Genomic DNA, 24,431 nt, shown 5'->3' with positions numbered 1-24,431 from the left:
GGGTGGAGCTACCATGAATATTTACTGTACGATACCATAGCGTGGGCGGGGCGACCAGCACCTGCTCGTTTTGTTTTATGGATTATTTATTTCAAACAGGTAATAGTTGAACGAAGTTAATCTTACCCAGATAGCACACGCACATCGCACAGGCATCTGTGTGACGTCGTCATTATCATCTGGAAGACGTAATTCTAAGGGCGTTTGCTCATCTGGAAAACGTCGCATAGACGTCCTTGTCAGATGTTCAAATGACATCCATTGGACATATCAGAGACGTTTATTATTAGAATATTATGTCTGTTAGACATCTGATTTATGTAGCATAGATGTCGTTTTTAATTAGACATTTTTGACGTTCCCTAGCATTTATTGATAAAAACTACAGCTACACGAATTATGTCTACATGATATAACTAAACCCAAGTATTTTACACTCAGAACGAAAGCACACAACAGTTATCTATGATTTAAATGTTTTTATTAGTGTATGAAAACAACCTTTAATTTCTTATATATTGTACTTTAAAATTCTCGAACAAACAATCATGGATAGAATAAGAACACAATGGCTTTAAGAGGGCATTCTCCCTGGAGCCAATCGAAGATAATCTTTAACGTGCTTTTCAGCCTCTGCTTCTGTCGGCGACGGAAGGACAGGATTCTTCATCACTGCTCCTGTGTGTTAAAAAGGTAAAACAAAATTAATTTAACAAATAAAACTTATTTTTTTAAACCTTACAGTTTATTTAATCCGCAAAATAGATTTTATTTCACTGGTTTCTATGAGTTTGGGCAAGGATAAGCTATATATAAAAAGCAATGCATAAAATATGTTTGCAACACACAAACAAAAAAAGATTTTTTATGTTTTTAAAATAAGTCTCTTCTGCTCACCAAGGCTGCATTTATTTGGTTAAAAATAAAAAATAAAATAACCTAGTAATATTGTGAAATATTATGACAATATAAAATAACTGCTTTCTGTTTGAATAGGCTATATTTAAAATGTAAATTTATTCCTGTGATGACAAAGTTGAATTTTCAGCATAATTTACTCTTCAGTGCCTGGGACACGGAAAGTGGGGGTGCTGTGTTTGTTCATTAAAATTTATTCATTTTTAGCATTTAGTCATTTACTTGTAAAAAACACTTTAAGTGGGCCATTTAAAAATTTTTATTTATATGTTAAATTATGTTTTTAAAACATAAGCGCAGAGTGTTACGTGTGTGTGTCGAAAGAATTTGTCCGCAGCTGCTCAAAAAAAAAAAAGTTAAAAACCCCACTGTTAGTGTTTTGTAAGGAACAGGCAAATATGTTCAATATAGCAGGAGACATTTTAATTGTTTACTAATAAAACAGTTATTTTTATGTCAGTGTCGGCTAGACAGATGAAGTTGATGACTCGACTCGCTGCGCCATCAGATAGAAATGCACATTTCATACGAATTAAATAAGCAGCGCAGTCTGTTTTCTTTCGTTTTGAATTGTTCTGCTTAAAAGAAGACATTTCAAGCTATTTATATGTCTCAGGTCTGTGAGGCAATAGGCTACCTTATAGGCCTACGCTGAGTTTCGGTTCATTATGAGACGAGCTCCAGGTTCGCCAGCGCCTCCGTGTCCTGATTATCTATTTTTGAATAGCCTATATTTCTTATTTAAACCCAGACAATTGGTCGATGACACATCGATTAAAATTAAGATACAATAAAATACAAAACGAAATTAAATTTAAAGACAGGCTTTGTGCTTTCAGTTTGAGGTCTCTGTGAAAGTTTTAAAACATTCGTTTAGTGGCGCTTAGCGCTGCACGTCCGTAACGGAAAACTGTCTGTAACAATTTTTTTTTTTTGTGAAATAAATTTCTATATATATATATATATATATATATATATATATATATATATATTTTTTTTTTTTTTTTTTTTTTGTGAAATAATTTTTTTTGTGAAATAAATTTCTATATTATTATATATATATATTTTTGTGAAATAAATTTATATATATATTTATATATTTATATATATATATATATATATATATATATATATATATATATATATATATATATATATATATATATATATAATGTTTTTTCTTCCTCGCCCATTTTTTGACTATGCAACTCCGGAACGACTTATAAAATAGGCTACGGTAAGTTATTTATTCTTTTTGTGCAAATGTCCCATAAAGTCCCACCCTTTAAAGGGTAACTAAACCCTAAACCAACTTTTTTTAGTTAATGATCTGTAAGAATGGGGCTTTGTTAGTGCTGTTCATTGATTCAAGTAATTTTTTTGACATTTGTGTTTAAAGTATTTTAATTTTACTAAATATGGTGTAAAAACGTCTGAGTGCTGCCCTCTTCAGGTTGAACGGTGGCTACTGCAGTTGAATTTTCCTATTGGACGTTGTGGTACACTCTGATGTCAGAGGGTACCAGCTAACCACGCCCTTGCCTGCAGAGAGATACGTCTCAGACGCCCCCAATCCACTGGGCTCTGCCCACTTTTTCAGCATTTTTCAAATATTGCCAGTGGGTGGAGTCAGGCTCAGACCAGGGGTTTAGTTACCCTTTAAGAATTAATTTATGTCCCGTTGACTGGGACAATGACAAATGTCATTGCATTACGAATATAAGCAGAATCAATAGTCAAAAATGTGTTGTGCAATCAGGTTTGAGTGTGTGCACTATTTGAACAAGTGTTCTCACTGATACGCTTGTTGTGATTCGCGGAGATTTGACGAGTTTTATAGGCTTGATCAAAAGTGGTGACGCCCTATTTCAAACTTTCTATTCATCAAACAATCCGAACATTTTTTACATAACTGTTTTCAACTGACAATAACCAGCAAATGAGCATAGAATAATTTCTGAAGGACATGTGACCTTTCAAAAACTACGCTTTTTCTTCGTTATTAAAGGGGTGGTTGATTGCTATTTCACTTTTTTCATTTTAAATACTGTGTAATGTTGCTGTTGGTGCATGAACAGTATCTGCAAAGTTGCTGCGCTGAAAGTTCAACGTAAGCAGAGATATTGTCTTTTAAAAATCAGGAAGTTTAATGCCTACAAAAACGACTCGAATGGGACTACAACGAGATACTTCCCGGGTTTTATACGTAACTAACCCATACATTTACATCCACCCTCCCTCCGGAACATGTTCTGCTGTCGAAGAGGAGGAGTTATAGTGGAGAGCTGTAGCTGTCAGGTCTTCTGTGTTCAGGCTTCCTACAGACGCTGTAGTTCGTCAACAATGGTTAAAACTTAAGTTTGATTATGTTCCTGACAATTACAATCGTAGTTTAGCTCTCTGTGCTGCACATTTTACGGAAGACAGCTTCCAGAATCTACACGAGTTCAATGTCGGATTCAACAAGAAACTATTACTCCAACATGAAGCAGTTACAGCTTTAAAACCAGAGGCCACAACCTGCAAGTAAGATTTAATCATTTTAAATGTATTTGCCTGTATAATTTAAGACGTACGTTTTAGTTTTATCAAGGATGTAAAAAAATGCCAGCGCTGGCTTTAGTATATGACAAACGCGTACAAACATTTTGGACCCGAATTTGTATATGTACAAATTTTGTAAACGTATTTTCCATGTATACTTTATGACGTAATTTTTTGATTTGATCAAGAACGCAAACCAATGCCAAAGCTGTTTGGTTATAGTAGCTAGTTAGTTCGATGTTATTTTGTGTGTATAAGAAACGTGTACAAACTTCAAAAAATTATCGCAACAGCGAACTTCAGCTGCTGTTATCACATGTACACCTAAAGAAAACGACAAACTGAGTAAACTACCGGTAATTTTTGTGAATAGTTAAACGGTTGTTCATTCTATCAATAAAACAATATCTTTAAAAAACGGTATTACTCAGTCATGTAACGTATTCAGTTATATTAAATGTTTAATCAGGGGGAAAGCGTATCTCAAAAGCTAACAAACAGCAGTAGCATTTTCAAGTAACAGCGTATGGGAATTCTTTGAGAAAATAATAATAATTAAAAAAAATTACCATTCAGAAACGTTTAGTAAGAGCCGTGTTTGCGGAGGTTCTGCTTGACTCTCTTCATCACCGCTCTCTGGGTCTGATTCTGGCTCACACTGATGAGGCAATATTGACACCATTACATTTGACCGGGTCCGGAGCACATGCAACTGTCGCCCGTAAAGGTAATGGGCGTGAAGATTCCGGACGCAGTTTAGCCAATTACAACCATTACAACACACCGGCCGAACTAACCAATCTGAGCTCATTGCCTCTTTCTGAGGGAGTGGTTTCATAGACTCAGGAAGTCAACCGGTCGTTCAAGTGACAGAGGAGGAAGCGGCTTACAATAAAGGTGAAATTTATGAAAAATAAGGCGTTTTTTAACAAACGAAACACGAAGACATGTTATATTGCAGCCCATAAACATAATCAAGCTAAGAAAAAAGGCAGTAAACCACCCCTTTAAACAATAACGTCAACCGAGAAAATCATATTTCAGCAAATAATACAGTTTTCAGAGAGCTAAGAGATGTTTACATGTTTTATAATTGTCTTTCCAGATTGTCTAGATCTTCCATGGATGTGAGAGGAAAGACATCATCCTCACTGTCCACCACTAGCATTGGAACATTGGAACATTGGCCTGCAAGGGACTGGACCACTGAAGTCAGGTGATTCATCTTCATGTCTAGTTCATGTAATGTCTCCAGAATCATCCTCTCAACAGCTGCAATACAGTAGGTTTATCTGGGAGAGTATCTTTATTAAACTTAAAAATGTATAATTTTACAAATTTAGAACTTCAATTTAACGTACGTGTACATTGATCAGAGATGGAACTCCATCGCCTCACACCAGAAGCACCTGCAAGCACACAAATCTCTAAACAGGGTTCCTACACATATTCCATACTTTTCCAGACTCAAATTTCCAAACCTCTGTAGATTTTCAGATCATATTTAAAGGGGGGGTGAAAAGCTGTTTCATGCATACTGAGTTTTTTACACTGTTAAAGAGTTGGATTCCCATGCTAAACATGGACAAAGTTTCAAAAATTAAATTGTATGTTTGAAGGAGTATTTCTGTGCCAAAAATTGTCCTTCCGGTTTGTCACAAGTTTCGGAAAGTTTTTTTCGAGTATGGCTCTGTGTGCTCATTTTCACTCAATCTCCTGTTAATCTTGAGTACCTATAGAGTAGTATTGCATCCTTCATATCTCCAAAAAGTCTTTAGTTTTATTATATTTATAAAAGACAGATAGGCTGTACCTAAAAAAACGAGCATCTGGAGGCGGGCCGTGTGGGCGAAGCTAATAGCTGATAGCGCTGATAGCTAACAACAACACAGAGAGACATTTGAAGCAGTTTCTTACTCACCGACTGTGACCGCAAACCTTTATCATTGTGACTGCTCGATCCTTAAGCATTCACTGTTCCTAACGCTGGGTTCTTTGGGAAGCTGAACATGATGGTAAGTTTTCCCTCACATCCAAAAAACACACTTTGGAGACACTATGCAGCGCTGCCGTTGAGTTCCTGTTGATGTGCGCGGTCTCGCCCTCCTCTGGTCTGGTTGTGCACGGGCGAGCTTTTCCGGGAGAAATGCTCATATAAGGAGTTTCACTCTGGTCTACGTCATTAGATCCACAATCGGCCGAAATCCTTTAAGGATCGAGCAGTCACAACGATAAAGGTTCGCGGTCGCAGGCGGTGAGTAAAACTGCTTCAAATATCTCTGTGTGTTGTTAGCTCGGTTAGCACACAGCTTTAGCACACCGCCCGCACGGCACGCCTCCAGCCGCTCTGTGTTTTCCGGAAAGACTCAGTACAGCCTATCTTTCTTTTATAAATATAATAAAACTAAAGACTTTTTGGAGATATGAAGGATGCAATACTACTCCATAGGTACTCAAGATTAACAGGAGATTGAGTGAAAATGAGCATTTCACCCCCCCCCCCCTTTAAAGTGCCCCATTATGCTTTTTCGAAAATATTCCCTTTAATACAATGTGTAATGCAGTCAGATCGCCTGTCAATCGAACTCCCTGCGAAGAGTCAATTGTAAACAATATTATTTGTTTTATTAATGCTTTTTTACCTTGTATGTTAGGTGAGTGATCACTCCAAGCATCTTGGGGCTAGGACAAGCTCACTGGAGCTAAGAAAGGTGATGTTGGTAAGTTGCGCATTTGTTAACATGACAGTGCATGAAACTGGTACACCTTAAGTAATACCTCAATAATGACTGAAATTGGCTTTAAAAAAATATTTACTCTGCATTCTTCCCTGATGTGTAGATGGTCTTGGGTGTTGATAGAGAATGTGTTCTCTAATTAATTATACAGAAAAAAAAAATGTTGTATTTCTTTGTGTTAGGCTGTGACTCGTTTGCAATGAATGTGTTTTTGATTTCCTCCATATACCAATTAATGCTCTTTTACCTTGAATGGCAGGTGGGTGTTCATGCCAAGGCTCGTCTGCCTGGGAGAAGCTCACTGGTACATCTGGAGCTGAGAAAGATGAAGTTGGTAAATTTTTTATGTTATTAAAATATTACATGACAAAAATATCAGTTTTAAAAATGTAAACTCACAATTGCTGAATGATTTTCCTGCTCTACTTTGTGTGAGCAGGGGTCTTATAACAGGACCTGGAAAAAAAAATAGCACTCAGCAGTTACATACACCTACGTCTAGCAACCATTTAACTGGTTTCATTGTATTTTTACCTTTTGTCTTGATGTTTACAAGCAGGGCTTTGCAGGCGGGGCTTTGTGTGCAGGCAGAACTTTTTCTCTATTAATAATTTTCTTTTTTTGTGGGGGGTATCATGAGGCTCATCATCTGATGTGTATATTTTCTTTCTATGAGCAAAATCATGGTATTTGAGTATTTTACAAAGCAGGATTAGAAGTAACCTCTAAGTAATAACACTGCCCTGTTTGTCAACTAAAAGAAAAAATCCCCCCCCCCCAAAAAAAATAAATAAATAAGGAAATGTAATTTCCTTCCCCAAACGTTGCTCCAAGCCATTACATTACATTTAAGTGTATCTATTTTGAAAAGTAAAATATGCTTTGACAACTTACTTGTGAATTCTTTTTCCAGGCATCTCCGTTTCTGAGATGTTAGAAGTGTAGCATGCCTTTTTCCATTTTTTTGCAATGTTGTCAAAAGATGCTGAAAGAAACGAAGTTCGTGAATTTAATTCATGCAAGCATTAAGCCATGGGATGTCATGTGATTTACCATCTTTTTTGATAATGTTCATTTACACTGTAGTTTAACCTGCTTACCTGATTCGTGCAGAATTCTGACCTGATGTGTGGTCCACCCTGTGTCTGGCTGTGGTGCCTCCATCATCCTGACACTCTTCAGCAACCGGTCCAAGCCTCTGAATGGAGGAAACCAGGAGTGGCCATCTGAGTACCAGGACTTTGCTATAGTTCCAGTTGTCCCTTCTCCCACAAACTCCACTATCAGGTACATGTTTTTTTGTTTTTCTTTTGTACTTCAACAACCTAGATGTTGAAAGACACTTCTTGTTTATTTGCATGAACATTTTCAATTAAAATTTTTCATGATTCAAATTTACAAAATATCTGTGATAAAACAAAATCACAAATGTGTCAAAAAAATGTAAAAAAAATTATTGTGTGTGTAAAAGAGGCACTGAAACAAAACAACGGTCATGAGGAACTAATGGCGCTTTTCCATTACCAGTACCAGCTTGACTCGCCTCGTCTCGCCTCGACTCAGCTCGGCTCGGCCCGCTTTTCGCTCCGTTTTCCATTGCAGATAGTACCTCCACAATAGTACCTGGTCGTCATAGCGACGCGGCAGGAAACTGCCATGACTTAATCTTTTACGCGAGACACTCCCGCTACCCACACACACAGGACAATGGAGGAAATCGAGTGTATGCTGTTTTTGCATGTTTTTGCTTTTGTTTTTGCTGTTTTTTTATTCAGTATACTCCATCTGGCGCGTGCAATGATGCATGAGGACATAATTTTCTGCAAAAACTACTTCCTGTACAAAAACAAATTTTAGTTATTATACTTATTAGGTCCTACTTATCCCAAATAGCAAGAACAATTATGAAATGCACACCAGGCAAACTCTCGGGTCTCAGGAGGTTAAGTGCATTAACACGGCAAAATATGACACCAAGACATGCATACAAAATACTTCAGAAATCATATTTCTGGATACTCAAATTTAGTTAAAACCTTTGTAGACATGGCTTTCATGATGGCACTACAAAAACACATAAAAGTGAAACCCCATTGCCTTATCTACTGCTTTTCTTATTGTTGTGGGCTTTATAGGTTGAGTGATATTTCTTATAATACACAAGTGAGATAGACTAGTGCAAAATTACAGATAGGTCATCAAACTAATATTAGCAGAGGTTTTGCCTCAAACTACCTGACAAATGAAGCCACGCAATGATGGAGTTAAGATGAAGCTTTTAAGAAACTTTAACTCTGGTTTCACTAGCGATTTGAGTAAATGAAAACATAATACATTTAAATGTGAATTTGCTGTCCACCACTGAAATCTAGTCTTGGCCGCCTTTAACCCTCAGGGGACCAAGAACGCGCCGGCGCGTTTTGCTCGTTTTTTTTTTTAGCAATGAAAAATAAACACAAAATGCTCTGTTAATTTTGATCTTTAATTTTCGTGTTCTACATCAATCGATCCTGTTCAGTTTCTTTTTTTTTTCTGTATACTCACAATAAAGATAAAGTGTTTTGCTTTTTGACAAATAAAGAAACTTTAACATGATGCGATGTCTGCCTTCTCTCTGTATGTAAACTCCCATTTGAAACGCGTTCGAAAGTGATCTATAACTCCGCGAAAATTCAGTCAAACAGGCAAACAGACCCACGGGCATAAAGCTTGAGATCGCAGCTTTTAAATGAAGTCATTTATATAAAAAACAAATATTATCAGCTTCTGTAATCTGTATAAAAAGAGAGCGATTCCAGTCGAGCTTATTACGAGCTCATTGACTTTAATTCGTTCACGCCTACTCACGGAGCGCGTTATTCACAAGATAATGTGCTAAGCCATCTATGCAAAACAGGTAAACGCCCCCAAGCAAATGTATTAAACGCTTCAAGTTTCATCATTTCGTCACCTGCGCGTTGGGAAGATGACACGGTACACCGGTGCGGAAGCCCTTCAGTTCGTCCTGGATACTAGCGACGAAGAGTCCAGATTTTCATCAGAAGAGGAGCGCGACTACTCTGATGACGACCGTATGTATTTTGAAGAGCGAATTGATCCAGCCGTGGATAGAATTTCGGATGAGTAAGTATGTATTCTTACTTGCATTAGTTGACAAGTTATTCAAAACATGAGCTTACATATTATACAGGCTGGACTTGCCATCCAGAGTATTGACATTTGATATCTACCTTTATTCAACACGATCTAATGAAAGTGCATATCTATACCATGAATTTAATATCTTGTACCATTTCAACATCAAAAATGTTTTGTTTTGTTTTTTTTTGTGTACATATGCTACACCCCTTGGTTAGGAAATTTGTATTTGTATGTGTAGCCTAAATGATATGTTTAGATCATTATGTATGAAAGATAGAATTTAGAAATTATTTTAGAAAGTAGGCCTAGTAGGCCCTAGGTGTTTAGATTATATTTTGACTATATAAATGCTGCCTCATTATCATTAACGATGCATACTCGCAAATATCAGTTTTAAATGTGTGTAAATGTGCTGAAATGTGTAAATATACCCAGTTAATGAAGTGCACAAATGTGTTAGGCTAATGTTTGCGGTGTGCCTCTCCGTTAATGGCCCATTGACACGCATATAGGCTTATTGCACGCGTCTGAAATTATTTACATCAGTTATTCATTATAGACTAATGCTACTATAGTTATATTTATGTCATAATATTCTTCAACTTTTTTAAAAGGAATGTAGCTTCATCACTACCTCCGCCTGCAACTCGGAGTGCGCTTAGCAACACAGTCAGAAATCAGAAAGAGTAAGTACATATTTACCCACTATTTTACAGATGTTAGTTCAATTTTGTTTATACTTAGTGTTAATATTATGAGCCTGTATGACTTTATTATTTATTTTTGGAGATTGGTTGATGTTACATATGTTTTGTAACTTTTTTTAAAAGGAATGTAGCTTGTTCACTCTCGCCTTCCACTGCAACGAGGACACGCAGCAACAAAAATCAAAAAGAGTAAGTACATATTTACCTACTATTTTACAGATGTTAGTTACATTTTGTTTATATACTTAGTGATGATACAAATGCAGCCTATATGTGCCTGTGTGGCTTTGCAACAAATGTGTTGTTATGCATGCACAATATAACAATTATTGATTGGTAATGTTAATATAAAAGAGCTTATATTGTGTTGCTTTATCAGCATTGCTAAATGTCCATCAGTTATGCATGTGCTGGAATAGTACTCTGTAAAATATATGATAAAAATAGTTTTCAACTTTTTTTTAAAAGGAATATAGCTTGTTCACTCTCGCCTTCCACTGCAACTCGCAGGACACGGAGCAACGGAAATCAAAAAGAGTAAGTACATATTTATCTACTATTTTTTTTAACTACTACTTTGCAAAAAATGTGTTATGCATGCACAATATTACAATTATTGTTTGGTAATGTTAATATAAAAGAGCTTATATATTTTTTGTTTTATCAACATGCTGATTGCCCTGCCCTGACATGCTGATAGTACTTTGATCAACCTTTATTAACATTATTATTTTTATAGGAATGTGGCAAAGAGGGCCAAGACAAACATTCAGACGAGCAACAAGGAGTCCACTCTGTCATGGAAAACAGAGACTGACATTGATATGGTTCCACAGACTCTGAGCTTCCTGCCTGCCCGGGAACTTGGACCACAGCTGAGTTCTGCTGACACACACACTCCCCAGACTCTCTTCAAAATGTTTTTTACTGTGAGATACCTGCCTTTACTTTTGTTTATTTATCGCTCACAATTGCTTTGTTTATAGCCGACTGATTATTTATTTTGGTCACATTTGATTTGCTTAGAGCCCGCATCAACGGGGCATAAGCATTTACTGTGAGATACCTGCCTTTACTTTTGTTTTTACAAAATTACATTAAAACAGATTGAAAAACAAAACATTTGAATCTCCTCATTCTTTGTTCAGGCTGCCTCACCTGATGGCCCATTAGCACTTGGGGGAGCGTCTATGTCACACCCCTGGTCTGAATCTCATTAATATTGATGACCCATTACCACTCCCACGCATAAACCTCTTCTGACAAAAAAACTGTTTTACAATGTTTAAATCAATGTAGTGTTTTATGTGAACAATTAGGCAGGATGATTTTCACATAATTTTGAAGCTAGAACTTAAAGGGAAAACATCAATTAGTCAAAAGTCTTGTGGACACATATTTAACCCCCTCAGGTCGACGGTATCGCCGGCGATACCAGCTCACTTTTTTTCAGTTCAGTTCAAAAGAAATTAATTTTGCTCTGTGGACTTTGATATTACAAGCAAGTTTCATACATCAATCGATTCTGTTAAATGTGTATTATTTTTGTGTATACTCACAATAAAAACAAAGTGTTGTGCTTTTCGCCAAATAAAGAAAAATAAACACGAAGCGAGTTCTGCCTTCACTCTGTCCGTGTAGTCCATTCTGAAACGCGTCCGAAAAAGCTTGAAACCTCTTCTTTTAAATGAAGTAATTTATATAAAAAACAAATGTTTTCAACTCATGTAATCTGTCTGAAAGCAAGGAGAGGTACCGTTTTTCCTTCTCCCCTCATTAGCTCTATAATCAGCTGCGGCCGCCCCGCCCTCGGCGCGATTCACATGTAAATAGTTAGATGATCTAGTATGCATCGCATAGGCCCCTCGATCAATGCCATAAAAACACAGTTTCTTCATGAGACTTACTGATAGTTCATCGCGTTTTGAGTGGCTCGTTTCTCCGGTAAAGACGCCCTTCAGATGATTCAGGACAGCGAGGAAGAATGCACCTTTTCCTCCGAGGAAGATGAAGACTCGGACGACGAACGGCAGCATTTTGAAGAGTGAATTGATCCCGCCGAGGACACAATTTCAGAGTAAGTTTTACTGTTATATAATTATTTTTCTGATATATCAGACTATATCTGCTTAGTGTTGGCTAGCTTTTGGCATCTTACATGAAAGATTGCATAACAATATCCCTTAACATTCGTGTATATGCTCAAGTGTAAACTTTTTCAATGTGATAGGCTATTACTCTCTAAACATATTTGTATATTAAATATATTTCACTCAGTTTTGATTAGCTTATAACACTGATTATCATGCAGAAATAACGTTACTGCCGTATGTCTTATGTACCTTATTTGTGAATATCTGCTTAAGTGTAATGTGATTTAGTCTAAATATATATATGATATATCATATATATATGTGATTTAGTATTATATATATATATATATATATATATATATATATATATAGTTTTGGTTAGACTATGACACTGCTTATCATGCTTCAGTACTGCCTTATGCACAGATGTTTCATGTTTGTGAATACAGGTGTAAATGTTTGAAATGTAGTGATGTGTCGTTCGCGAACGATCCGTTCATTGCGAGCATCACTAAATGCGTGCGGTCTAAATGGCTCATCAACAGATACTCGCGGTGACACAGTGATATTTCTCTGTCCTATGGACCATCAACAGATATATACATGTATAGATTGTGCGTCCATAACAATTAATTGCCCATCAGTTTGCTTTGGATAATGTATGCTAACAGTTTTTGTTGTTGTTGTTGTTGTTGTTTTTTAGGAATATGGCTGCAGCTTGCTCTCCTTCTCCAGCACCCCATAGAGGGGCACGCAGTTCAGTTCTCAGTGTGATGGAGAATCTTCCCGAGTAAGTCCACAGACATAATATTTACAGAGGAAATATAATTGTTTACATCATCATAATATAAAAGTACATATTCTTGTGTGATATTACAAAAACTGTTGTCTTTTTTTACCCATGGCCATTAGTGATCGATAAAACCATGAAGTGGTACAGAAAGATCTTTCTACACTTCTTGGACATTGCTTCCACCAACTCTTTCATTGTGCACAAAGAGCTACATGGTAACTTGTCCCATAAAGAGTTTATGGAGCAGCTTATAACAGAGCTCTGTGGTGTGTCACTGAAAACGGCACCAAAACGGACCAATAGTGACCATGTGCCAGTTCCAGGAGCTGAGCTGGCATCAGATGACAGGGATGTTGCCACAGTTGGTCGCCGCTCATGTGTTCATTGCAAAGCAGTGTGTGGTAAAAAGCAGTTAACACCATGGAAATGCAAGGCATGCAATGTTCACTTATGTCTTCAGTTAAACAGGAACTGTTTTCAGGAGTGGCATAAAGATGTGTGACTGTGTTCAGATGTGTGTGCTCTACTGACCACCTTCCACTAACCATCAGCCTTCAGAAATCATTCTGATATGATGACTATTTTTTTAAATCAATGTTGGAAACTGTTGTGCTGCTTAATATATTTTTTTTATAACCTGTGATAGTTTTTTCAGGATTCTTTATTTTGCTCACATTTGAATTACTTGTTGCCCGCATAAACGGGGCACAGGAATTTACTGTGAGATACCTGCCTTTACTTTTGTTTTTCGCTCACAGTTGTTTTTTTTATAGCAGACTGATTAATAAATTTTGCTCACATTTATTTTGCTTAGAGCAAATTTAGAACATTCAGTTCCTCCACATAGAGGAATTACAATAAAACAGATTGAAAAACAAAACCTTTGAATCTCCTCTTCTTTGTTCAGGCACTTGATGGCCCATTAGCCACTGAAAGAGTGTATGTCACACCCCTGGTCTGAATCTCATTAATATTGATGGCCATTGGCCCATTAATATTGATGGGCCACCCCTCCCATGCATAAACCTCTTCTGACAAAAAAACTGTTTTAGAAAGTTCAAATCAATGTACTGTTTTATGAGAACGATAAGGCAGGATGATTTTCACGCCATTTTGAAGCCAGAACTCAAAGCTACACAATTCATTAGTCAAAAGTCTTATTTACACATATTTAGTTTGTGTTTTGAGGTCTTATTTCTGCAACTTTCATTTTTATTTTTTCCAATAACCACGCATAAACATTATTCTCTTAAAAATTCAAACATATACATGCATGTTGATCAGATATTTTGGTAGCCCTGTTTGTGCTATATAGAGTGAATTTACACCTTTGCCATTAATATGTTTATAAATAACTGAAAAAAGCACAAATGTCAGAGCATGTCAGAACACCTCCAGGGCCCAGAAAACAGCTCAGACTCCAGAGGGTTAATATGTGTTTTGTGTTCTTAAATCAGCAACTTTCATTTTATTTTTTTCCAATAACCACGCATAAACATTATTCTCTTAAAAATACAAACATCTACATACACGTTTCTGGCATATTATGGTAGCCCTGTTTGTGCTATATAGAGTAAATTTACACCTTTGCCATTAACATGTTTATAAATAACTGAAAAAAGCACAAATATCAAGGCATGTCAGAACATCTCAAAGGCCCCAAAAACACCGTGGTCCCCTGAGGGTTAAAAAATAAATAAATAAATGCAGTCGTCACCGGCGCGCAATGACTTATGGGGTGGGATAGGCCGCTTAGGATCATTTTATGTATCCTTCCTTTCACGGGGAAACGAAGGGTGCATTTGGCGTCGCTTTTGAATAACATTGCGATGACGACCGGCCTTCGAAGGATGCAGAATTGAGTTGGGACAGCCTTCATCGTGACGCAATCGGCCTTCAAATGCAACCTCCAAGAATTCAGCCTTCACATTGGGACACAGCTAACGTGAAGCAGAGTTATGATACATCACTAGCCTTGAGTACTTTACTGTTTTTATAAAACAGTCACCACACAATACAAATATTAAAGCTGAAAAATATGTATCTATGCAACTTTCATGAAATCACTAAAAGCCTTCCTTCTGCTGGAAAAAGTAGTCCCTGACCACAAACAGCAACAGAAGTTACATACATTATTTCAGCAAAAATCTATCTTTTATGAGTGAGTCAGTCGGTAAACAGAGTCATGGGAAAGTCATGGGAAAACCCCTTTACTGTTAAAATTACAAGATATCACAGCGGACATTCAAATGGATTCTCACTCACTTTCTCAATCCCTCAAAATAATTGACTCTAGCTTCAATATCAATGAACAATATCAATGAGATCAAACATGTTTAAGTTGCTAAGAGTGGTTGCTAGGGGTGTTGTGTACTAGTGATACATAGAACCGTTGGGTGAAGCGGTCATGGCTGTGTTTTATTGTGAATAACACACAGCTATTGACCAATCAGAAAAATTAAGGATTGGAACTAACTTTTATAAATTGCAGGCCAAACCTTGGGTGAGGACCTTCCTACACTTTCAACATGTATAAACAAGTTGTAAAGCAGAAGCCAGTTTAACCCAATAATATTAACAAAAGTAAGAAAAAACTGGTATGACTCATAGGTAGGCTCTGTTTTATAATAGCGTTTTGAGTGCTGTCTGGATGAACAAGTAAGCAAAGTCAAGCATGTAATCTATTTGTGACCATCACCTATAATTATAGCGACGGTGAATAAGGTGTCAAAGATGGCGACATCCATACAACTAAAAAAATGTATCACAATTGACGCGACAAGTCCAATCAAAGTGTGACTTCATCTGTCAAATTTGAACTAGCAGTAGCTTTTATGACTGGAGAAGCTAGGATTATTTGAGTCAGGCATAGATCACAAAACTGACAGTAGCAGAGAAAGAGCTTCTAATACCCAAGCATGTAGTTTATCGTGGTTAGCCGTCAGATACTTTGACAGATACGTGTGGACTTGAGACGCGTTTCTCCAGTGTATAACTTGCATTTGATGGTTGTGTGTTGATGGGAGAGCAAAAAAAGTTTTGCTAAAATATTTATATGAAATGTAGGTTTGATATTCTACATGTATTTATGAGCCGTAACTGTTAACGGTATACATGTAATTACCACAATTGTTACATGTAATACAATGGCTATGTTCATTTACTTCTTTCAGACGAGTGAATATGTGCAACACCGTGTCCTAACCAGACTATTTCTGCGACGTCACCGCTGGAACAAAGTATGATGATTTCAGGTATAGTACTGTGTATATGTGCATTATTTAATGTTATTACATGGCTTGGCTGAATTCCAATGTAGGATGCGGTCTGTTATTTCTTGATAACAGACCGCTGCGAACTATAACAGACCGTTGCCAAGAACGTTCAAACTGTTTGTTAACAGACAATTGTTTCAGTAACTCTTATGTATTTTTAATAATGTTAAAAAAAGGTGTAATATTCATGGATTTGTGTAATTATCCATTTTGTTGAGAGTGCTTGGAGCTTGCTGAGTGCGCGCTCTTCTGATTAGCTGTGATTTTTACCACTGTGACAAATTTTTGAGAATCTTATCGTGTCTGGTTAGGACACGGTGCTGCTCCTACCAGTTAACATTTGATCTCAGCAATACTGGTAAATGAGCAAAACAAAGTGTTTTTTTTAAAGGTGCTCAAAGTGATGTTGGGTGACGTCACTACTTGTTGACGCTGAAAGTTTTGTCAAACAAAACGGAGGCTAGCTCGACCCTCCCTCCTCCTCATCCGCACACTAACCCCCAGGGTGTCCGCGGATCCTTAAAAAGTCTTAAATTAGATTTTTAAAATTTAAGGCCTTTAACCTGTTAACCTTTGCCAGTGCGCCCGCGCACTGAAGCGTTTTTTTTTTATTTAGTTCAAATTTACTATCAGATTTAATGTTATGCCTTGACAAACTATACATCATTAAAAAGATATAATACTCAAGTTTCAGTATTTGACCACTATTGTATTCTGAGAAACTTATAGCGACAGTTATTTCTAAATTTCTGTCAGGAGTTATGAAATGAAAAAATGAGTCGATACCTTTAATATGAATTATGCGCGTCAGCCGCTTTCATTCATAAAAAAACTCCCGTGCTGTCGTCATGACAGCGATACACAAAACAACGTCCCTCAGGGCTTTTAGCTCAAAAATGTGCAGATTTGGAGAAATATTGATAGATTCTCATAGGTTTACATCAGATTTCTATTGACAGGAATAATATTTATTGAATTTATACCCAAATGCGTCGATGTAATCTTTATGAGCGTTTGGCACTCTCATTTACTGGGTTTTCAATTCATACCAGAAGCCTGAGGGCGCTATAAGCACAATAATAACCCATATATGGGACATGAAGAAGAGCCATAATCATGTGACATTCCAGGACGTCACTGATACCAGAGATACACACAAAGCTAACAAGAGATAGCGCTGTATCATGCAGATACAGATATTTTGAAGACAATAAACATGATTGCAATGATATTCGAGTTACCTGTGTTTTTCAAGCCATGCCAGGTATTTTAATAATAATAGATTATATGTATAATGTAATGCTAATCTATAGACCATCATTGTGCAGAATATGATCAAATAGTATATTTTCTGTCAGATTTTTTTTATCTGATGTCAAATTAGATCACAGAAGATTATTTAAAACACTTCACTTGCGTTTTAAAGTAAGTTTGAAGCACAAACATGGTTTTAATCTCATAAATTGTCATGTATTGATGGTGTGCTAAGCTAACATGCTAGCTAGCTCTTGGTGCTTCTATCTTGAAAAAAATGAACTAAATACAGAGTTTTAGACTTATCATCTTCAGATTTTAAACATAAAATGTTTAGACATGTGGCTTTAGCTGTAGTGCATTTCTAGATTGCTACAGGGTCAACTTCAATTTTATTTTCATGAAGATGTTTCATAAAAATAAATTTCTAATAACTTTACAAAACTTTAAAGCTATTTATAAAAAAAAAATTCATTATGACAATAATTAATTCTACATTTACAATAAACTGCCAGGTGTCAGCTTTCAAATGAGATCATACTTGTGCTTTTAGTGCAAAGGGTTCATGAACTGTATCTGTTTCAGTGTGGGTATGTCATTTCTGGGGATTTTTCAAAAGTGGGCTTGCAGCTTAACAGGTTAAAAGTCTTAAAGTCTTATTTTTACTTATAAAAGGTCTTAAATTTTCGATGGCAATTTGACTTAAACATATCTTAATGTTTTCTAAATTAGAACCATCTAATTAGCGTACTTTTTTATTCTTTCTTTGCGGATTTGCTTGTTCACGTGACATTTCGCGTCATTCGCGCATTTGGCGGCAGCATTACGTCCGTCTCCTACACGCGCAAAACAGGAGGAGAGAAGAAGCGAGTTGGTAAATGTCAGTTCAGTTCTAAGTTCAGTCTTGTGTGTAGTGGTTTGCGATGTGTATTGTCTATTATGATATTGTAATCATTGTTTTAACGCTGTACGAGGCACTGTGAGCTGACATCACTTTTGTCTCTCGTGCTTTCACTGCGTGATGTGTGCAGTTATAGGTAGGCTGTTCCCAAATGAGTTTGTCTCATATTTATATCATATGTTGTTATCATATTCATAGACCTACAATATCACATCAGCAAGACTTCCGTTTTCCCGTGCACAATTGCAAATGTGATTATATATTTATATAACAGTTAAATTAACAATAAATTACCATTGTGAGTTACATTTTATAAACAATATTGTTATTGTTTGTTTTCCCTTTATTTCTCTGAGAATTTCAAAATGGAGCCATAGCAGAGTTTCAATGCCACTGACAGCGATGAGCTTATGACTGGAATCCGCGTTTTGAACGAATCAATTTAATGATTCAATGAACAATCACTTGCTTCCCGAATGAATCAGCCGTTTGAACGAATCGGTTGAATGAATGACTCCCTCAACTCATTTATTAAAACCATAGATATCATATAATAAAGGCCTTTATTATATGATATTATCTATGATTAAAACAGTGACTTGCCGCCACCTACTGGCAGCTTTAGTTTAATATTTAGTAGGGCTGTTTTCGACTAAGGATTTTCATAGTCGAATCTGATTCGTTAGATTTTGCCGTAGTCGACTGATAGTCGAACCTTTTTTTTTCTTTTTTTTTTTTAGATAGCAGCTCGATTTTTTCCATTTCAAACAAAAGAGCTAAAAAACACATATATCACACATATATCATAACATTTCATAAACATGAGGAGCAATATGAGAGAGAAATTTGGTGATGGTTGTTTAGGTACATTAAACCACGTAAAGCTTTTTCACGCCCATGAGAACCGTGTGGAGTCAACTCACAGCCGCTCCGCTGCCCTGCTGAAAATGTGAAGCAGAAACGCTTAATATCAGATAACGTCCATAATAACTGGACTCTGGGTTCGATTTTTTGACCATTTTCAGTGGTTATGAGGAGCAATATGAGAGGGAAATTTGGTAATCGTTGTTAAGGTACATTAAACCACGTAAAGCTTTTTAACGCACATGAGAACCGTGTGGAGTCAACTCACAGCCGCTCCGCAGCCCTGCTGAAAATGTGAAGCCGAAACGCTTAATATCAGATAACGTCCATAATAATTGGACTCTGGGTTCGATTTTTTTTATCATTTTAAGTGGTTATGTGGAGCAAAATGAGAGGGGAATTTGGTAATCATTGTTTAGGTACATTAAACCATGTAAAGCTTTTAACGCACATGAGAACCGTGTGGAGTCAACTCACAGCCGCTCCGCAGCCCTGCTGAAAATGTGAAGTAGATTTTTGAATACATTTTTATCTATTTACATTAGTAAGCTACAGGACATCGTCTTTCAAAACATGACCTGAAAAAATAAAATAAAAATGGTACCCAGCCCTTCTGAAAATGCGAATGCGTCTCTGTCCCCAGCACATTTCAAACCAAACTGACGCCCATGTATTCGACTATGAGGTTCATAGTCGAATCAGACCTCTCCGAATCGAATCGTCGAATCCTCGACTATTAGAAGTCAGCCCTAATATTTAGAGTACTTTTTAAGTAGAATGTTAAAATTAGAAATCATTTCATATTTAACAATCTCATAGCTTTATTTATGCAATTGTAAATACAGTGTAAATATATTAATGCCAGATCTGATGCCACTTCTGTGTCACCTCTGCACTGGAAAGATGGATTTTGATTTAATGATTTAATTTGACTGGTAACACTGGTATTGTGTAATTATTCTAATAGAATTTAATTTGAATGTTAGAATTTGACAAAGGTGATGCATACATCTACAAATGTCAATAAATAGGTGAAAATGCCCCTGGAAATCAATTAAAGATGGCAGTGACTTTCTGTCACTGCACTGCATAGAGTATGAAAAATATGAATATCTTCGTCTGTCAGCTGTTAACAACAGGCCTAAACCAGCCATAGCACCAAGCACAAAAACACAATCAGTAAAATATCTAATTATTACCAACAAAACTTTGAAAATATCGATTGAGACATATTTTGTCGATATTGCACACCCCCTAATGCATGGTATTAATTTTGATTTCTTCTGGTCTTAAAAAGGTCTTAAAAAGTCTTAAATTTGACTTTAAAAAATGTGCAGATACCCTGAACCCCCCCCCAAAACCCACCCCAAACCCTCCTTGTAGGTTATTGGCTGAAACATTTTGTTGGTTTTGCGGTGTGGGTGAGCCCAGTTTGTTTTTGTTGCTGTTTGTGGAACCTGGGCTGTCTACAGAGACTACGTTTCTTTACAGTTTTCAGGGGACAGGCAGCTAGCAGATGGTGAGGAGATGTTTGCTGTATGTGACAAAAATTAAAGGTGCTCTAAGCGATGTCACATTTTTTAGGCCAAAACATTTAAAAGTTAACCCTCTGAGGTCTGAGCTGTTTTCTGGGCCCTGGAGGTGTTCTGACATGCTCTGACATTTCTGGTTATTTCTGTTACTTGTGACATTTTCATGGTTAGTCTAATTACACTGTATTCAGCACAAACTCTGCTACAATAATATATCAACAGCATGTATGTAAAAGTTTGTAGTTTTGAGATAATGACATTTATGCGTGGTTTGTGAAAATACAAAAAAAAATTCTCACTGAAATAAGGCCATGAAACCCATACTGATTATTTCTTCACAAGACTTTTGAAAATTGTATCACGTAGCCTAGAATATTTGCTGCAAAACTATGTGAAAATCACCCTGACTGCTCATTCAGATAAGACAATATATTGATTTAAAAATTTTATGACGTGTTTTGTGTGAAAAAGCCTTATGCGAGAGCTCATTAATATGTAAGCTTTTCTCACCTGAGAAAGACAAAGAACCTCCCCTAACGGCCCTATTAGGAGCTATCAGGCACTGTCATTCTGAGCAACCTTGCACAATACTGTAAATGAGGAGATTTAAAAAATAATGGCTTTTAAATTGTTTGGATTTATTTACAACACAGCATCGTCCAAAGATACACAACACATGCCAAAAAAGCACTTATTGAAAACAATGATCCAAAGACAGAGACCTTTGTGCCATTCCTAAAAACATACATACCTTTAATTTCCAAGGTGTTTGATTTTCACTTTACCATGTACAGAGACTCATGTGAATTTTGAATTCAGCAGTCATCAGTGTCATCTGGGCCCTGAAAAAAAAGTGAACATACTGATATCAAGAGAAAGGCCTGCACGATTTTGGGAATAAATTTTAGATTTTTCTGGTTAAAATTGTTTTTTAAAATTCACAGAACACACACACACACACACAAATGTTTGCAACAAGATATAATGAACAGTGAACACCAGGTTTGTTGTGCCTTGTAGGCATAAGCTATGCGCAGTGCTGGATAAAATAATAATAACCTATAACAGTATAAATCTTCCAAAAGATTTAAGTAACAACTAAGCTAGAGAAAAATATATTGATTATCATGTTACTTAAAATGTTTCCATTAGTGGTCCATATGAAATGAGATAATAGTAAAAACATGAAGCTGTTTGTTTTTCAAACGCGATCGCGATCCAAAATATGATACATTCAAATGCAATCACGATCCAAAATATGATACATTCAAACGTGATCACGATCCAAAATAAGATACATTCAAATGCGATCACGATCCAAAATATGATACATTCAAACGTGATCACGATCCAAAATATGATACATTCAAATGCGATCACGATCCAAAATATGATACATTCAAACGTGATCACGATCCAAAATAAGATACATTCAAATGCGATCACGATCCAAAATATGATACATTCAAACGTGATCACGATCCAAAATATGATACATTCAAATGCGATCACGATCCAAAATATGATACATTCAAATGCGATCACGATCCAAAATATGATACATTCAAACGTGATCACGATCCAAAATAAGATACATTCAAACGCGATCACGCTCAAATATAAAACATTATGGTTACCAAATACATATCTACGTTTGAGCAGATATCCACAAACACAGTAACAGTAAACACGGGTCTAAATGTTATAATATTCACCATCTAGCAACAGTTCAACTGCAATGTGAAATTTATGCAACAATAGCAAACTAATATGTAAGAATTTCTTACCTTATCTTTCTTGTCTTCAAATCGCGTTCTTCTCCTGATGTAAATCCAATGTAAGCTCAGCCACGTCTTTCAAACTCGACGAAAAGTGAAGTGAAGTGTTTTGTTGTTGAGGTAATGAGGGCGATCGCGTTCCATGTGGAGATTTGCATGTGAATCTCTTTTGCGCGAGTAGGCGTGGCCAAATTAACTGTAATGAGCAAGCGTTTGAGAATCTGGACATCTTGTTGGTTTTATACAAATTACTTAAACAGAGAATATTTGTTTTCGTTTTGAATCCGATCATTTAAAAGTACACACTTAAATGTTTATAAAGGTATATGGCTCATAACTGTGTGACAAGTATTCGCAGAGTTTTGTTTCAGTTTATAGACGTGCTCAAGAAAAAAAAGTTCACCGCGACGGAGAGGCAGAACGCACACCCTGTTTATTTTCTTTATTTTACAAAAGCACAATGTTTTGATTTGATTGTAAGTGGACACATACAAAAGTAGAAATATCACAGATTCTTTTTTTATATTTCTTTTTTCTGTATGACCATAAATGACGGAGAAATTTAAGTTTATAGTGCTACAATGTGGAGAAAATCCAGCAAAACGCGCCGGCGCGTTTGTCGACCTCAGAGGGTTAAATAGCTGTGGAATTGAAATCAGATTGAACATGATTCTCACAGTGTTAAGTATCTATTAAGAAGGTTGTTGACAGTATTGTGTTCATGTTTCTACCAATGTTGTTTGTGAGAAATAAGTATTTTAACCCACAGTAACTTTCCTTATAGGATGCTCTAACATTTTTCTTTTTCTTTTCTCTACAAAACAGCTCAAGAGATAGTTGATCGTCAGATGCACAGATCGACCTCTAGTCCACCTTCATTCCCACACCCACCTGGCCAGTAATGTTTCATTAAATAATAAAGTAATATGCAGTCCATAGCCAGTGTCTGCCATGCACAATCTGTTCCTTGTTCATTGCAAATGTTTTAGATTGTTCTATTAAAGCTCATTATAATCTTTGAGAACGGTATTATGGTAGCTGCAACACTTCCTAGGGAAGGGATCTTTCGTGTAGGTGTTCTGGCAGAACTCGTCCAGCAGGAGCAAGTTGTGGGTCATATCGCTCCAAGGTCCTCCAATCAGCACCAGCTCATCAGCAGAAGCCAGACTTTGTGACTATATTCACCTTTATGCTCAGCAGTTACTACATGTGTCTTTAATTTTTTTAAATATATTTAAATTTTAATCAATTCTCTGGAAAGTAAATGTCATTAAATATGTGAGGTAACATGAATCAAATTAACATGTGCATATTGTTTACTCCTAAGGCTTCTTCCTCATATATCTACAAGGGTTTTCTTTACCATTGCCAGCTTTGCCTTGCTCATTGAAAATATGAAAATGGATTGGTGTGTGTTTAACTATTTCCGTGCATGGCATAGTCAAAGAACCACCTGACACAAAGCCATGGATCATGGAATAAATTAAATTATTACTCAAATTATCAAGCTTGTTATGCTACATTTTACATTCTAAGCAACAGCCAGGCATGGTTGTCTAGGGCCTAATTTATGTTTTCTGCAAAATACATTCAGATTTGTATCCAGTAAGGATAAAGTTGCCCTTAACAACTCATTGAAAGCATTATTTAAATAAATCCATGTGTGTAATGCTTATATTTTATTTTTCTGTACTGAAAAAAAAAGCTAAGTGTCCCTCGTAAATATATGTAGTAAGACAAAATGAAAAATGGTGAAACTGCATTAGCCAACGCCATGGGCGAGGCTAGCCCCTTTTTAGGGGTGCTTCAGCACCCCTAAAAAGGAGCTCAGCACCCCTAAAACTTGGAGTAAGAAATGTTGTTATTCTAAAAATATATATATATTTTTTTTGT

General features: G+C 36.4%; 1 long non-coding RNA gene across 1 annotated transcript; it reads left to right on the top strand.

Annotated features, from left to right (window-relative positions):
* LOC308683325 lies at positions 1 to 23,495 on the top strand. The gene is made up of 7 exons (XR_014029247.1): positions 1 to 693; positions 4,568 to 4,678; positions 6,117 to 6,182; positions 6,460 to 6,534; positions 7,314 to 7,487; positions 16,108 to 16,188; positions 23,364 to 23,495. It is a non-coding gene; the product is annotated as an uncharacterized lncRNA (long non-coding RNA).
* Positions 23,496 to 24,431: the final 936 nt, after the last annotated feature.

Source organism: Scardinius erythrophthalmus, assembly GCF_964197995.2.
Source record: "Scardinius erythrophthalmus genome assembly, chromosome: 23".
Lineage (NCBI taxonomy): Eukaryota > Metazoa > Chordata > Actinopteri > Cypriniformes > Leuciscidae > Scardinius > Scardinius erythrophthalmus.
Note: the sequence above shows the minus strand (reverse complement) of the source record. Positions and strands in the feature narration are given on the sequence as shown.